At 44.2% G+C, this 5,834-nt stretch overlaps 1 protein-coding gene across 1 annotated transcript in view; it reads left to right on the top strand.

Moving 5' to 3' along the window:
• FAM19A1 (family with sequence similarity 19 member A1, C-C motif chemokine like) overlaps positions 1–5,834 on the top strand; it is a 388,227-nt gene that overhangs the window by 31,468 nt on the left and 350,925 nt on the right. The window lies entirely within an intron of this gene.

Here is a 5,834-nt window from a genome sequence, read left to right as displayed (position 1 = left end):
TCAAGTAGGGAGTTCCCCATTGTGTAAGTGTGCTGCTGGAACTTTAACTTTGGAACTTTTCTCTAAGTAGTTGCTTTGTTCACAAGACAAGGATTTCTATGTTGTTTTTCCTCTACAAGGTCCTTCTACTTTAAGCTTTCTTCCTCTTTTGAAGTGTACACATTGTTCCTGGGCACCTTGAAATACTCCCAGTCTTTGTGCTTTCACAGACAGGTCTAACACTGATTTTTTTGCAGAACTCCAGGAGCACAGATTGTAGTGGGTCTGACTTGCAAATCTCATTAATAGCACATTATCACCTCAATACGCTTTCAGGCCAGTTACTGCAACATGTGAACTTGTGAATGATAAATCGCATAATTTTTTTAATAAAGGAAAATTTCAGGCCAGCTTGCTAGGCATACTTTACATAAAAGGCACAGACAGAAATTACGTTTGTCATGTGATTGGCTCCTTGAAAGCACGCTAAAGCCATGCCCTAGCAAAAGAACGTGGCAAAGCACTCTGATTGCGTGACAAATTAACACTCATTGTATGATAGTTCAAATGAAGGTGCTTCAAAGCGGAGCACGTTTATTAACTTTTGTCTGCTCTCGTGGTAGGGCTGCTGCAGCACAGTTCAACCCCCGGTGCTGTCTCAGGATGGGAGATGGGGAAGGCAGGGGAGGGAGGTTTGTTGTGGGGTTTATCCAGCCACACTGGTGGCCCCAATGCATAACCCCCAACTCCAGCACACGCTTAGGAAACCCCAAAATGGACCTCTGTCCCCTGGCTTTTTCCCCTCCCATCCTGAGACAGCACCAGAGCTGGGAGATGGGGAGTGGGGTTAGGGGAAGAGGCTGCAGAGACACAGCCTCACTCTCTGGATTGGCTCCAACTTGGAGCTGGATTCCCCCATCCTCCTGGCCCAACCGCCAATGTTTGTTGGGTTGTGAAGATCGATCTAACTCATAGTGCTTTCTATGAAGTGCCATGACTTAGACTGGGAGCTGAACTTCTGTCTGCACCTAAAATGTTCTATTGGTGGCATGTTCTGCTTCTCCCAGCATCACTGAGATCGGGGATCAGTTTGGGTAAGAGACAGAGCCCTTCTTCTTATGCCAACAGCTGGGTGTCTATTAGGATCATCTGCCTAGAAGCCCATCCACATAACTTGTCTTGATTAGTTCATACAATGACATACAGACTGGGCTGCAAGTGCTAGAGACCTACGCTCCCATGGACTGGTGGTCTTTCTGAACTTCAGTTGTTGGCTTTCCTCAGTCTCCTGATGGGGTTGTACTGCTCACCTGTTGAAGTCAAGAAATTTTCTCATGATGCGAGCTGGCAAAAGCCGTTGCATGTTTTACATTTCCCTCTTGGTAACATTCAGGCTCAGTGTTTTAGCTGTCACCACAATATGGTGGGATTATAGGGGCTTCAGAAAAACCAAATCCATGTTTTTTGACAAATTGGCTCTTCTGTGAACCCATGTGCCCAGTTCTAGATCTGAAGTGAAACAAGTGTTGATTTTAGCTGTCAATATGTTCTCTCTGTGGATGTTATAGTCATGTGGTATGGGAAGGAGAAGGATTAGGACAAAGATGTTGTGTGTAAAAGGCTATCCTCTTACAAGAATCCCTAGGGCTGTCTAAAAGGGTAAATAAAAAACATGGCTGGCCACTGTTTATTAAGCCACAAGTTGCAGTGCTGGACCATTACATGCCTAGTCATGATTCCACATTCATCCTCAGTAGCTGGCTTATTCCTTCTCCTCTAAACAGCGGTTTGTATATAATAACCTGTCCAATAAGTGAGCAGCGGAGCAGCAGACAGTGGAATATTTGCAACCAAATAATAGGGAACCAGTATGGTATAGGCAAGGTGAGGAGCAGGAGCTGGATTTGCTTGGGGTTTGACCTTTATAAAGTCACTGTAGCATTCCCTGGCCTCTAAGGACTAGGAGTGTGGGGTTTAATAGACTGTAGTCACACTTTAAATATAACCTGCTGATGAAAAAGACAAAAGATGCAGAGCTAGACTTATTCCTTTTGGCACAGAGGGTGCAAATTCTGCTCTTCTGAGCTACCAAGGACATTTGGGTCTATGCAAGAAGAGAATCCCTAGAGGCACAGGCAGGCAATGTGTACACTGCTTCCAGTAATTAAGGATTAGACGTGTATAAAAAGTGTGCGCCTAAAATAGTTAAAATTAAAACCTTAACAAACAACCAATGAGCATTTAAAAAATATGTTTATTGCCACGTTTATCCTTTGGGAAGATTTTAATCTGGATGATTTTGCTTTTGCTTTAGAGGAAGCAGCTGAACCACCACATGAAAAATACAAAGCCATGTGCATTATGCATAGCATGTGCTATCAATTCTTGTGCTGCATTTGAAAGTTAGGTTTCTAACTATGGCATTTTTTCTGTGCATTTAGAAGAAGGCTCCATGTCATCTTCAGTCATTTAAATTAAATCCTCCTTAATGGCATTCAGCATTCACATTTTTCTCCTCTTTCTGTCAGGGTCCTTTTTTTGTTTGTTAAGTCTCAAACGATACAGATACCCACTGATAATGTGAAAAGCCAGGCTACAGTAAACAGAGGTTTGCTTTGTGATGGTATTGAGGTATTTAGCTGACTTTTCAATCATCTTAACATCTTGTTCTCTAATTTAATGAGGCAATTTCACTCTTCAAAGTGAAGTAGTGATCAATGTCAGAAAACCAATACTAGTCCTTCTTAAAGAAATACACACTTGGAGTAGCTTATTATGTTCTCCTTAAAGAAATACAGACTGGAGTGTCTTGTTTTATTTTAGAGGGAATGATGCTTTCTGGTTTTTTTCCTTCTCTTTTCCCTGCAGTTCATTATTAGAAGGGAGTCTGCTTTTTCTAAATAACAGACAGCAGCAGATACAGGTTTTGCTGTTTTATTGCAAACAACTGTCATTCTTTTCCTTCGGGGGAATCCACTTGGTTCCTGTTGTTAGCTGTGATATACCACATGGCATTACTGTAGCATCTGCATCCCTCTAATGCTGTATGGGTAGCCTCATATCCCTAACATTGTATGTACACTTGTGCTTTTTAAACCATAAAGCATTAGTTAAAGGTAAAGCCTCCCTTCCTTTCTCACCTTTGTTTCTGTCCATGGATTTCATGAGCAATATAGCCCTGGGTTCTGCATTTGGAGCCAGATATCATACATGAAAGCAGATCTTCAGAGATGCTGAGCCTATGTAGCATGCATTGATTTGGGTGGGAGCTGTTTAGTTAGCACCAGCCAGGAGCAGGTCCTTTGGCTCCAGTCTCTGAACAAATGCACCCCTGGCTGGCAGGGCAGTAGGAGAAGGATCCTCAAAAGCATGCAGGAGGTGGAGTCTCTCAGCTTGTGCTTCTGAAAGGCTCCATCCCATGCAGCTAAAGGCATGAATGTGTTCACTTCAGATGAAATCTTCAGAGAATTTAGCTGTCAAACCCCAAGATGTTCGCCAACTATGTGTATGGTGCGTTTTTAATAAAAGCCAGAATCTGTTCAAGTTCGCAGATTTTCACAGGGAGGGCTAAGGCACGTCCTTGGGACTGCCCTCCTAGAAATGTCTCCCTCAATGTCTGGATGTACTAGAACTCCTTAGTGAAATATCCATTTTGCCTGCTACCATTTAGTTTGCTTAACCTCATTCAGAGAATTTATTTTAGCTGACACTTTCCTCAAAAAAAAAAATGTGCTAGAGCAGCACCTGACTTGAAAAATTTCAGCTAGAGCTGCCCAAGTTTGGCAAAGTTATATGCAACCAGAAAAAAAAGGGTCTGATGATGAAATAGACCCAGCAACCTTTACTGTCAGTGGCATGACCTGTGCTGCTGCGGGCTAAGTCAGTGTTTCAAGCAGTCTGTTCAGCTGCTGCGGGCCCATCTATGCACTTGTGCAAAAAAGTAAGTAGAAAGTTAAGACTGTGAACCCTGACCTCTTCATTCGGATCTCTCTGCTCTTTCAAATGTAAGCCATGGTTATTATCCCTGGGTGCATCTACATGTACAATTAATGAGAAGCAATATACTTCAGTGCATATCACACTGGAAGTTTATTGCTCCTGGGCACCACATTTACGCATGCACTTGGGACCATAGCACATTGAGCTGGGGCAACGCAGTCCCAGCTGGCTGGTGGGGCCTGAGGGTCAGCCTGCCAGCCCAGGGCAGCTCTGACCCAGCTCCGTGTGTTGTGGAGGGACTGGCTGGGGGATGAGAGTGCTTCAGTGCAGGGATAGCCAGCAGACAACCCCAAGATTGAAGCACCCTTGTGCCACAGCCAGCCCCATCAGCGTGAGAGCTCTGCCATGGGATAGCACTTGTGTTTACAAGTACTAACTTACAGTGGCATTTATTAGTTTACTGTGACCTAATATGGCCACACAAGTAGACGCAGAGACTTTACTGCAGAGCTAATTAGGGAGCTCTTTAGTAAACATATTATGTAGACCTGCCCCCCAAGTCCATATTTATGCGTGTTCATCACTGTAAGGGGGAATGCATGTTAATGGGCCAGTGCACAGGCAGGTCTCTTTGCACCACTCTGGGTTAAGCTCAGGGTGTGGTGTGTGTAGCTGTGCCTTGGTTGAGTTTTTCAGCATCTTATTTTCGCACGTACCAAAACTTGACATAATATATATTTTTTCCATGGTACCAGAACCTGGCATTTCTCATCTTGCTTCCTGCTGTGTCCCTGTGTCTTCCGAGATTCTGAACAACCATGTTCATGTAAACAGCACAGAGTCAGCTGAAGCACATATATTCATTGATAATTCCATTGTCATGGGGGCTCATCTGAATGCTGTGTAATCAGGCCACCAAAACGCACAGAAAATGCTTGGTTCAAGAAGAGTTTGACACTAATCTTTGCAATTACACTCCATAGGAAAGAAAATCCAGTTTAACTAAGTAGCTGTGACTTACATATGTAACCGAGTCTACATCCTTTTCTTTGTTACATTACTGCAATACTTATCCAGTCTACCCACTTCTTTTTCATTAAGGCTGCTTACAGACCTTAAAAAAACACACGAAAAACCCGGCACTTTAAACTTGGCATACTTCCGTGCCGAGCCCAGTGCATGCCCAGAAGAGGTAGCGCATTAGTTGAACCTGGCTCACCCAACATCTGTATAGATCGAGCGCTTCAGTAGGGCTTTTTGGCACTTTTAACTAATAGCTGATTGTCTTGGCTTGAGATAAAAGCGCCAAAAAGTCCTATTGAAGCACCTGATCTATACAGACACTGCAGAGTGGGGTTGAAGTACCCTGCTGCTGTTTCTAGTAAAGTGCTTTTTTTTTTTTAAACGTCTGCAAGCAACCTAAATGGTCACATTGGACTTCAGATGGCTAGCAGCATTTAAAGTGAGCTGGACAGGAATTTTCTGACAGAAGAGGTTTGCACCGGGAAGTGATGAATGACCCAAACCAAACCTTTCTTTGGGCATATAAGTTTTGGCAAGGATGGAATTTCTTGTCAAAACCAGTGAGAGAAATACCCCCAAGCCTTGCCCACTGCAGTATAGCTGCACAGTTAGGGCATTGAACTGGGCTATCACACAGTACATGTGCAATTAAGGCCAAACAATAAACTCCGGCACATATCATGCTGGACTTTATTGCTCCTGGGTGCACTGTTTGAACATGCGTCCAGGACTGCAGCATGTTGAGCTGGGCTGGCAGGGGGTCAGTCTGCCAGCCTGGGGCTGCTCTGACCCAGCTAAATGTGCTGTGGAGGGGCTGGCTGCAGCACAAGGGTGTTCCAGTACAGGGCTAATTAGCGGGCAGCCCCTGCACTGAAGCACCTTCATGCCCCAGC

This window comes from Gavialis gangeticus, unplaced genomic scaffold (genome assembly GCF_001723915.1).
Source record: "Gavialis gangeticus isolate Ggan-Ray unplaced genomic scaffold, GavGan_comp1, whole genome shotgun sequence".
Taxonomy (NCBI): Eukaryota; Metazoa; Chordata; order Crocodylia; family Gavialidae; genus Gavialis; species Gavialis gangeticus.
Note: the sequence above shows the minus strand (reverse complement) of the source record. Positions and strands in the feature narration are given on the sequence as shown.